This window comes from Rhinoderma darwinii, chromosome 7, assembly GCF_050947455.1.
Source record: "Rhinoderma darwinii isolate aRhiDar2 chromosome 7, aRhiDar2.hap1, whole genome shotgun sequence".
NCBI lineage: Eukaryota > Metazoa > Chordata > Amphibia > Anura > Rhinodermatidae > Rhinoderma > Rhinoderma darwinii.
Window position 1 is genome coordinate 23,209,715 of NC_134693.1, and position 12,048 is coordinate 23,221,762.

The window sequence follows — 12,048 nt, forward strand, 5'->3', positions numbered from 1 at the left end:
GCCTGCGGATGAAGGAGGTCTTGGAAGGTTTACATTGGCAAAGGACTGTAAAATCTCTGGAACCAAAACCTTCTCCTTGAAACCATACAGATAAAAAAGGACTGAGTTCAGAAAGCCGCCCTGTTCACATATTCCTCCGGATACTCATACTCTCATCAGTGTAAATCCGTCCACTGCCTACATTACTCTACATTCATGCTAAGAATTTGCATACAGTATGTTCATTGTCAGTGAGCGATAAACAGCTTTATTAGGTGTTGTGGGTTATTCAGCATTAAAGGGCAACTAAACGTTCGACAAACTTCTGATGTGTCATAGTGACATGTCAGAAGTTTGGATTGGTGGGGGTCCGAGCACTCAGACCCCCACCAATCGCTAAAACGAAGCGGCAGAAGTGTTCTTGTGAGCGCTGTGCCGCTGCGTTTCTGTTCGGCTTTTTCTGGAAAGCCGATGTATCGGACTACGGGCTCATAAACTTTCTATTGAGCCCGTACTCCAATACATTGATTTCTGGAACAAGTCGAACAGAAACTAAGCGGCTGAGCTCTCACAAGAACACTTCTGCTGCTTCGTTTTAGCGATTGGTGGGGGTCTCAGTGCTCGGACCCCCACCAATCAACCCCTTCCCACTCCTTGACGTGGTACTAAGTCATGGTAAGTGCATCGTTCCCGCTCAGTGACAGGGTAGTATGTCACAGGAGGAAGGGCGATTCTGGTCCCCCTCCCAGCACATACAGCAGCTGTGACAACTGCTGTCTCGTACAGCAGTTGTCACAGCTCCTTCAGCGAGGATCGATCGCGGTGGTCCCCGCTGATTAACCCCTTAGAAGACGCGTTCAATAGCGATCGCGGCTTCTTAGGGGTTAAAACACCATCGACGTCGCGCAACATGATTGCGGCCGCTGATGGTTACTATGGCAACTGGAGGCCTAACAATGGCCTCTGGTTATGCCCTCTACGGCAGCCTAGTGGGTCCTGACAAAGTCAGGACTCACTATGCTTGCTTTCAGTGAGTAGCTGACAGCTCTAATACACTGCGCTATGCATGTAGTGCAGTGTATTATAATTGCAATCAGGGCCACCTGCTCTCAAGTCCCCTAGTGGGACAAAATAAAAAAGTTTCAAAAAAAAGTTGTATTAATAAATAAATGTTTAAAAGTAAAAATCCCCCTTTTTCCCTTATCAGTCCTTTATTATTAAAAAAATAATAAATAAATAAATTATACATAATTGGTATCGCTGCATCCGTAACGGCTTGAACTAAAAAAGTATTTTGTTATTCCTGTGCGATGAACGCCATAAAAGAGAATAATAATAAACCGTACCAGAATCAAAAATTTTTGGTCACTTCAACTCCCAAAAAAATGGAATAAAAGAGATCAAAAAGTCACGTGTACCCAAAAATGCTCCTGATTGAACTGCAGTTCGTTATGCAAAAAAACAAGTCCTCACACGGCTTTCTTGATGGAAAAATAAAAATGTTCTGGCTCTTAGAATAAGGCAACACAATAAGTAAATGATTTTTTATAAAAAGTATTTTATTGTGCAAACGCCATAAGACATAAACAAAAGATAAACATCTGGTATCGCCGTAATCGTATCGCTCCGCAGAATGAAGTGGATATGTCATTTATAGCGCACGGTGAACACTATAAAAAAGGAATAAAAAACAATAGTAGAATTGCTGTTTTTTAGTCACCACACCTCTTAAATAAATCAAATAAAAACTGAAAACAAAAAGTCGCGTGTACCCCATGAAAACTACAATGAATTCCTCAAGGGGTCTAGTTTCCAAAATGGGGTCACTTGTAGGGGGTTTCCCCTGTACTAGTATCTCAGAAGCTCTGCAAATGCGACATCGCGCCCAGAAACCAATCCAGCAAAATCTAAATGCCAAATAGCGCTCCTGCCTTTATGATCTTTGCTGTTTGTCCAACCAGCAGTTTATGACCACATGTGGGGTATTGCCGTAATCGGGAGAAATTGCTTTACAAATGTTGGGGTGCTTTTTCTCCCTTATTCCTTGTAAAAATTCAAATTGTGCACATTTTATCAGAAAAAGATGTGATTTTCAATTTCACAGCCTAATTCCACGAAATGCAGCAAAAAATCTGTGGGGTCTAAATCATCACTATATCCCTCGATAAGTTCCTTGAGGGGTGTAGTTTGCCAAATGGGGTCATTTTTGGGGGACTTCTACTGTTTTGGCACCACAAGACCTCTTCAAACCTGACATGGTGCCTAAAATATAATATAATAAAAAGGAGGCTCCAAAATCCTCTAGGTGCTCCTTTGCTTCTGAGGCCGGTGTATCGGTCCAGTAGCACACTAGGACCACATGTAGGATATTTCTAAAAACAGCAGAATCTGGGCAATAAATATTGAGTTGTGTGTCTCTGGTAAAACCTTCTGTTTTACAGAAAAAAAATGTAATAAAAATAATATCCTGCATAAAAAATAAAATGCCTGTGAAACACCTAAAGGGTAAAGAAACTTTATAATTGCTGTTTTGAATACTTTGAAGGGGTCACTTTAGAACTGCACTGGTACGTAAAAAAAGGGCTTTTGACATTTTCTTCAAAATACGAGTGTCACATTGGGTACGTGGACCCACTGGATCGTGCCACCTTGATGGTATGGCAGCTGGTCAACAGGACACGGGTCACAGTCTATAGTTCATATAGTGTACCTGTGGTAGCTCAGACAGTATAAAGACAGGCTCGGCTGGGACTAGGCAGCAGGCAGGACAGGCGTGGTACACAGCACAGCACGACTTCAGCTCAACATGGTACTTGACCAGGATAGCATGGGATAGAGGTTACAGGTGGCAGGAACGGGAAACACTAGGAGACCATTTGCTGAGACAGACTAGGGTAGAAAAAAAGGCTCAGGCATTGCAGGGAGGGGCACAGCCCTTCTTCTAGCCCAGGCTGCTCTGGGAGCAATCAGCTCAATCTCCCACCTGTGTGCGCTTTGGCTCCTTAAGTCTGGACTAAGCTCGCAAGCGCACCCTGGTGGTCACTGTGGAACAGGATGGCCGCATGTGCAGATATCTCTGGAGAGAAGGGCGTCGACTGGATGGAAGGAGGTCGTGGTCAGCGACCACGGACGTTACAATGAGAAATTGCTGCTTATGTTCTAAGCCTTGTAACGTCCTAGAAAAATAAAAGAATGTTCAAAAAATGATGCCAACATATAGTAGACATATGGGAAATGTGAACTAGTCACTATTTTGTATTGTATTACTATCTGTCTTACAAGCAGATACATTTAAATTCAGAAAAATGCAAATTTTCTCAATTCTTTTGCTATTTTCACATATAAACATTGACTATATCAACCAAATTTTACCACTAACCTAAAGTGCAATGTGTCACGAGAAAACATTCTCAGAATCGCTTGGATAGGTATAAGCATTCCAGAGTTATTACCACATAAAGTGACACATGTCAGATTTGAAAAATGGGCTCTGAGCCTTAAACCTCATGCCCACTTCATTTACTTTCGTCAGGGTGCTATCCGTTTTTTTAACTGATAGACCTCTGACACATTCATTTCAATGGGGCCATGCACACTTACGTTGTTTTAACGGAACCGTGTGGCCGTTCCGCCAAAAATAGGGCAGGTCCTACTCCTGCCCGTTTTTAACGGAACAGTCTTAGCCTTTGCACTGATTTGGTCTGTGAAACAACAGACTGCACACGGAAGCCATCTGTGTGCGGTCCGTGATTCACGGAACCATTAGCGGCCGTTCAACGGCACATGGAGGTGTGCATGAGGCCTTAAGGCCCAAACTAGACTGCGTCCTTAAAGGGTTAACCATTAGATCATGGAGCTTGAATCCCTTATAGAATAAACAAAATATTTATTTGTGCATAATAGCTCATCTCAGAATCTCCCCAAAAAAGGAAAGGCAACCGATCTGTAGATAGTACTGGTTTTGGGCTTATGCTCCTCATCAGTACAGAGCAGGGTACTGGTTATCATTGAAGAGACCCAGTGGGTGTATGGAGACTTATTTACAGGCAATGCTCCATGGGGAAAAAAATGCAACATAGCTCATAGCTAAACCAGAGACTCCTCCAGAATGAAGAGCAACCCATCTGCAGAAAGCACTGTTTCGGGGTTTTTGCCTCTCATCAATACAAAGCAGGGTACTGGTAGTACTGATGAGGAGACTACTAAAGGAGATGCCTTAGACACAGCTCAGGGGGGTACTGAGCAAGATCTTTATTTGACATAGATTGCTGGCTTTCAAGATATGGAGCTCAACAGAACCACTGAACGTGCACGTGTGATATATGTATATATTTGTATATTAAATTGGTGGTGGGAGAAACGGTTCGGACGCCATCTTTGCTGAATTATCTTGTGCCATAATAGTGGTGGGGATGCATACAGCATGAGAATACTGCGTGTCTCAAGCTGGCAGCAGCGCAAAGTTAAAAAAAGGTGGCTGTTCCCGCCTACCGGGGTCAGTGTGTGGGCTCCGGCTGTGAGATGAAGAAGCTGTTGTAATACCAGCTGGCATAAGTAGGACATGAAGCTAAGGAGGGTTCATTGATTTGGTGGGTTAAGTTTCTGCGAGTCTCCCTGCATGTAGTGAGAGAAGCCGGGCTGAGTAACCAGGGGCCTCCACGTGAGAAACAAATTTTGATCAGCAGAATGGATGGATGAAAGAAAGAGAAAGCCCTGGCGATCAAAGAGGACATACTCCCTACATCAGTGAGGAGTAAGGAGAAGCTCTGTCCACAAATCCAAGCTGGTGAGTCATCATTTCCTACCGTGGCCAGAGATTTGCTGCCATTTTGTATTTGGCTTTGAAAACATCTAAAGAAACTGAGCCTCCCTGCTTAGCAGTGTTTGCCCCCTTCGTGGTCATGTATGAAGATTACCAGCCTAGTAAAAGAGACTATTTTTGCATCAACCTGGGCCTCTTGTTATCACTTTGCGACAAAAATCTGCATAGCCTGATCAGCTTGGCCTACATCTACATCAAGCCCAGGGTCCCAAAAACTAAATTAAAGCTTGGAAGAGGGGTATATCTGTGCTTTTACCAGTGATCTCCATTTTTGAGACTTCCAGTATTTCATACAGCGTATATTACAACCCCAGCAGTGCTGCAGATCTTAAGGGGTGAAGGGTGTGTGATGGGTATGGACTGTATTGGACTGCTACTGGTCAAGGACACTCATGTGACAGAGGACCCTTTGTAGAATGTTTCTACTGTGGACAGAGGACACCTTCATTATACTATTAGGGCACATTCTTCTAAGAATATGTCCTTGACTCAAAATAACTTTGGTAGCCTAATACTTTTGAATGTATGACACCACTGAGATGCGAAAACCAATTAGTACAGAAAGGGTCCTAACATATTACCAAGCATCATAACCCCCTTATTACCAGAATTTCGCTCATGAAATGGTTTTTTAACCCTCCTTGAAGGTATTATCTGCTTTGGACAAATGATTTTCGTTAGAAAGGTAGCCTGAAAATAAAATGATCAGCTGTAATCTGCTAAGTAAACTGGCAGCAAGTGTTCAATTCCTCTGCAGTGCCCCCATAGGAGAAATGGAGCATTACCTGCAATGGACCTCCAGAGAGACACTCTTTCTAGCTGCTCCACTTCCCCATATGTTGGAAAGCCCAAATGAGAGATTTTTATGGGACGTCTATTAAGTCAGAATACAATAATAAACTATGTAAAAATGGGTTTCTAAACCAAACAACCCCATCAATGTCTTAACATGTTAAAAGTCTCTAAAAGTATTGTGTAACAAGACTGCTGGCAGTTCAAGGGTGTCTAGAATGAATAGTAATTTAATTCTGCACACTTTATAAAAAATAATAGAGATCTTTTGCCCATAATTACCTAAATATTTTTGGCCATCTATCCAGTTGATTTTTTATAATACTTAGTTCTCATTCACACCTGTATATTTAGCATGTGTATATAGCATATATTATATATACATTCTGCAGAGAGTATATCCTGTATACAGGGCAATTATTTTATGTAGCTAGTCACAAAATGGATTCATAATAAGGATCTGTATTTCACATCAGTGTGATATCAATAAAAAAGATCAGTATATTTATCTACAGTGTGGGGGAAAATCCTTATGACAATACCGGCGAAAATATAAAAGGTGTCGTCTGTCTGATTTAATAGGGGGGATATTATGCTTGCCATTATCCAAAGGAGTTACAAAAAGCATCTCTCTCCCTCTGGAAGACGCAGTATTACTATGCAAGGATGTCCTATTGATTTCAATGGGCACTATGTAATGTCTCATTTCCCCTTTGGTGGCGCTCTAAGGGAATTGAACACATGCTGTTAGGTCCTCCCTCCCAGATTACAATTGATTTCTGGGGTTCTCTGCAGCAGCACAACCAGTAACCTGAACATCTGATTTTTATGAGACCCAAGAAAAATCAAACAACTCTTTTAGGGCCAGTTCACACAGAGTTTTTTGAGACGTTTCTTGAGGTGGAAACCACGTCGAAAAACGCGACAAAAAAACGGACGAAAATGCCTTCCATGAAGCGACAGGCCCTATCTTCGGGCGTTTACGGCTCTGAACTCCCATTGACATTAACGAGAAAGCGAATTTTGCAGCATTTTTTGGCCGCAGCGCTCAATGGCCGCGGGAAAAAAACTTTGCGAAAAACGCGGCGAACTGCAAAAACTCTGTGTGAACATACCCTTACAGAACAAAATTCTAACACAACACTAAAATAAATATGTAGTTACAAAACCTTTCATAACTCATGTCAGTATTTAGCTCTGTATTTTAATACACAAGTGCAAAAGGGGCCTTAGACTGTAAGCTCCTTTATTTCCACAGAATGTTTATTTTACCCTACTGGTTTCCTAATGCTGTAATGATATTGAATCCCTGTTTGAGCTGTCTTGTATATTTATATTGTAGAAAGGACTTTTAGTGTATTTAGATTGATACACTGAGCATACACGGCCGCTGCCATATCACAATAAATAAGACGGGTTTGGAGCTCGGCCACTTCCTTGTCAAATACCTATTGTATTAGGTTCTATAAAAATTTTAATTAAAGCTGTTGTCATCAAACTAGTTCTTGGCTGCTGAAATATTTTAATGTGATATGTGGATGAATATGAAACTTTAAATATTGTACTTACAACAGGTTTTCAGAGGAGAATAAAAAAGTATTCTTCACCATAGGCATCCATGAATTCTATTATCTCTGACAGAACTTACAGAAAAACTATTATAAGTAAGCAAGAGGTGTCCCGCTGCTATGACACCCAGCGATCAGCAGCAATATGTGGTGGAACCTGTCAGAAAGTGTTTGATTCCCCTGCAGCACCTCCACAGGGTAAATAAAGCATTACATGGTGCCTTTTGAAAGAAGTAGTCTGTATGCATAACGTACTATTTATTTCTGTTACTTACGTATAGAGCGCCAACAAATTTGGCAGCGCATTATGGGCTCACAATCTAAATTTCCTATCTGTATCCTTTTGGAGTGTGGGAGGAAACTAGAGTACCCAAAGGAAACCCATGTGGGGAGAACATGCAAACTCCATGCAGATGTTGTCCATGGTTGGACCCCTGACTTTTGAGTCACCATGTTGCCAGGATCCCAAATCAGGTTACCTGAACCCTCACATGCCATTTTAAGCACTGGTGAGCCATTGGGCCCCTCAGATATCAGGGTACAACTTCAAAGGCAACTTCTACACCTCTTATTACGCCATTGCTAATAAATAGTCTTCATACTTGGATTTGGGATCATCTCACATGTTTCGGCTTCACAGCCAACCTGATCCAGTAAATTCTGGCTAGTTAACAGATCTTAGCAGAGGAGCAGAAAATGTTCCTCTTATGGGCCTTGGCATATCTGGACATGTCATGTTTTACGTGTTCCAATGGTCTTCCCAGATAAAGATGCTTAGTCATAGATGTTACGATTGTGATATCTAGTGCTCCATCACTGCAAAGCTATCATACTGGACATTTCCAAAAATCTGTATTGCTTGTGTCTGCAGCTGTAGAACTAATGGGCAATACATAATAATGCAGAACTACCATCTTTCGGGCAATTAAAAAAATATAATTAATCTATTGAGCTACATGTTATCACTTAGATTAGCTGCATATTGTGTAATGCTTTGAATTTCAACACAAACATCTAGGCTGGGTTCACACTGACTCTTTTTGCAGGTGGAAATTCTGCCTCAAAATTCCGTTGTGAAGTTTGAGGCAGATATCCTCTGCCGATTTTCGCTGCGTTTTTCGCCCTCGGCCATTGAGCGCCGCGCCATAAAACTCTGCAAAATATGCTTTCTCTGTCTCCCATTGATGTCAATGGGAGGTCAGAGGCGTAAACGCCCGAAGATAGGGCATGTCCCTTCTTTCTCCCGCGAAACGGTATTACCGCTCGCCGGAAAAAGAGGCCTCCACCTCCCATTGAAATCAATGGGAGGCATTTTCAGGCAATTTTTGACGAGTTTTGCGGCGCGGTTTCAGCGTCAAATAACTAGCCAAAAAACTCTGTGTGAGCCCAGCCTTAAGCATCATTCTTCCTAACTTTTATAGAGCTTTTTGAGTGGATGAACTCGTGAAATCAAGACAAAAACAGGCAGATTCCAGACCTCATATATATGGTGGAAGAGCATTGCTACTTTGTGGTGATGCTTTCAAAGGCGGGTAAAAAAAATCCTGCAGTAAAAAAGATCCTAAAAAAGCGTAAAGGTCAAATAAACTATTTATTGAATTCACTGGACATTAAAGCATCCACTATTGCAAATTTTGGAGCTGTAAAAACTGTGAGTCTTTAGTTGACTACTCCACTTGTCCAGAATAAATGTTTGGTACTGAGCACATAATATATAGTGCCGAGATTGGGAACAAAATTCGTATTAGAGATTTATGATGTAAGATTTTTGCAGTGACACCAAAAGTGGTACTTTTGATGTAATCTACAAAAATAGGACACTAACACCTGCAATGACTGGACTACAGAACCTACAAACTTGGGCTCCACCCTGACTCAGGGACTATAAGAAGGGCCCTCCCCCTTACTTCATTGCCTGAGCATTGTTGTGTTTACCCGTGTTAGTCTTTGCAAATGGACCCTTAGTGTTTTCCAGTTCCCTGTGTTCCCATACCTGCTACCTGTATCCTGTATCCCGTGCTACCTTGTTCCTGTGCCATAGAGAGTTGGAGTCGTGTTGTGCTGTATACTACGCCTGCTGTGTTACACCGCACCTGGTGTCTGCCTGCTGCCAAGGTCCCATCCGAGCCTACCATTGCTACTGTCTGTATTGCCACAGGTACCCTTATTCGAACTATAGACATTGACTTGGTATCCTGTTGGCCAGCTGCTATCCCGCTACTGCGGTACGTCCCAGTCAGTCCACACACCCACCGTGACACTTGCCCCATGGGCCTGCATACACCTAAAGCTGTCTCTGCTCCTGCTATGATTCTATGCAAAGAAGAAATCCCAGGCCTTACCTGCAGTGTGTACAGCACAATATCAATAGCTCACTATGTAGGATCACACAGTAATTACAGTTCACTGGGCCAAGTTAGCCTAAATAAACAGGCAGGTTGTCTATCCAACTATAAGAAACAACAAGTGAGGGCAAGTCATCATTTAGCAGGACATAAGAGCACAGCCAAGGCTAAGGTTACAATTTTCAACCTCACTACTAGAGAGAAATATTTTGTATAATTTTTCCCAGGGATGGATTGCTCCTAAGATTCCCTAGCAGCTGGATCTCCACAAGGAGAATCAGTACATTCCGAGAGATGATACAAAGGCCTCTCATTCAGCCTACCAGAGTCCTACTCTGTACTAGGTCTGAAACACATGGGGGTCATGATTCAAGGGTCGGGCATTGAGTTATAGGATGACCACTTATAGGTGGCACTATAGGGATGTTGTTGTTTTTTTTCCCCTAATGTTGGAGAATTATTTTGCACCTACACTAGAAGTTGAGGCCTTGTTCATGCAAGAATCAAGTAGAAAAATTGAAAATTGTAATAAATATATATACATGATGTCTAATCATTGCAATATATAAATGACCCTGGACGGACATGCTGATATGAAAGTGCATAATCCCCATATTTATATGTAAGGGTGGGGAATACTTCCTACCACCTTTTGGGCAATAGTAATAACGTAAGTACCACAATCTTGCACAGAAAAATGTAATGTTTTTACCAATCTTTGCTGATCGAACTATCGTCCAAAGAACTAAAGGAGAAAAAGCACGCTAACATTTGTAAAGCATTTTTTTCCAAGTGCAGTTATACCCCATATGTAGTCGTAAACTGGTGTTTTGGCCCACGGCAGGGCTCAGAAAGGAAGGAGCGCAACTTGGATTTTGGAGCTCAAATTTTGCTGGAATGGTTTTTGGGTGCCATGTCATATTTGCAAAGCCATCACTCGGGCTAACCGTTCCGACATAGGCAACAACATCAGGAAACTTTTTCCTCAAAAACAATCCCTGAATATACTCTCACTAATCCTGTGTCCCGGGGTGTTTTTTTCCAGAAGTCCTCCCTGGTCCTCCCCTATCAGGACATTCATAATACAGACAGTGACGTCCTATTTCTACTGCTGCAAACTGAACGCCACTTCGCTTAAACAATTGGACGATCAGCAAAGATTGTTAAGAAAATAAAAAATTTCTGTGCGAGATTGTGGTGCTTACAGTATTGCTATAGCCCAAAGGGCATTACTCACTTTCACATATCAATTAGTGTTTATGCTCTTTTATATGAAAATGTCTGGAGTCTTTTATACATATATTTATTTATTAAAAATAGGTTTCCACCCTTTTCTGCTTGATTTTGAGATATTTTCTAGTGAAACGTCCGGGGTTAAGGAATATTAGTTTCCCAATACCCATGGTTTTTATTTATTATACTTGTTCACACTACCAATAAAATAGGATAGAATGTGATATTTTATTGAGTTATACAATTATCCTTGTTTCACTAGTTGTGAACAAGGTCCATCTGTGAATATTAAAGCAATCAGCTGGTAATGTAGAATTCATCCAAGCTGTTTTTAGTAACTTCCTTAGTTACGATTTTCTAAAGGAAATCAGCGTGAAGTGTAAAATGTTCCCTTTGGCTGCCGCTTCACGTGACTTCCATATACCGCAACGCAATGATAAATGATTGATGCATTTTGATGATCACTACGAGGATGTGAGGACTTGTTGGCATGACTGCCTTCGAAAGGCCTTTTTCTTCCGTCTCCTACACTAACTGCTATATGCGTGTAATATTTTCCATCAGGAAAACATTATGCGAATCCCAGAAAAATCAATCATTCTTTTTATGTTTTAATGTGGAACAAGTTTATCCTCGACATATCCCCGTCCTGTGCCTATATTCACAGCTTGTATTTCAAAGTATAGAATGCTTGCTTGCAAAGAACATTAACCCCTTTGGATAATGCAAGGAAGGAACCTGATTGTCCATCCCTAAGCTTTTGCTAATGGGGAGTAAATAAATAAATTCAGTACCACTGAGACTTTATAGTTAGTGAGTTGAAAAAGATATAGATCTATTAAGTTCAACTTTTTATACTTACAAACCCCAGTTGATCCAGAAGAAGGCAAAATCCAATCTTAAATAGTATAGACCAATTTGCCACGGGGCTCAGACACGACTATATTATGATTCTACACCAGTTCCAAGGGGAGACGTACCAGGGAGCTAATGTTATTCTTTTGAGGTTTCCGTACCGAATGCTATATATTTGTACAGAGGTGTTTTTATATTCACTCTACAGTATGTTCCAGTGTATGGAAAAGAAAAAATTTCCCTCATAGAAGTATCCATGTAAAAACATTGAACTTTGGAACTTGGTAAGCACAATGGTGAATTAAGTAGACCATAGGCCATGGGCTGTTCCCCAAACTTGCCTCCCCTTCCCCATCGCCACCCCAGCCTTTGTAACAACACAAAACAAACTGGAGAATCAGCCGGGCCAATGAATTAGAAATGATCTAGATAATGTGATGTCTATCCAACACCA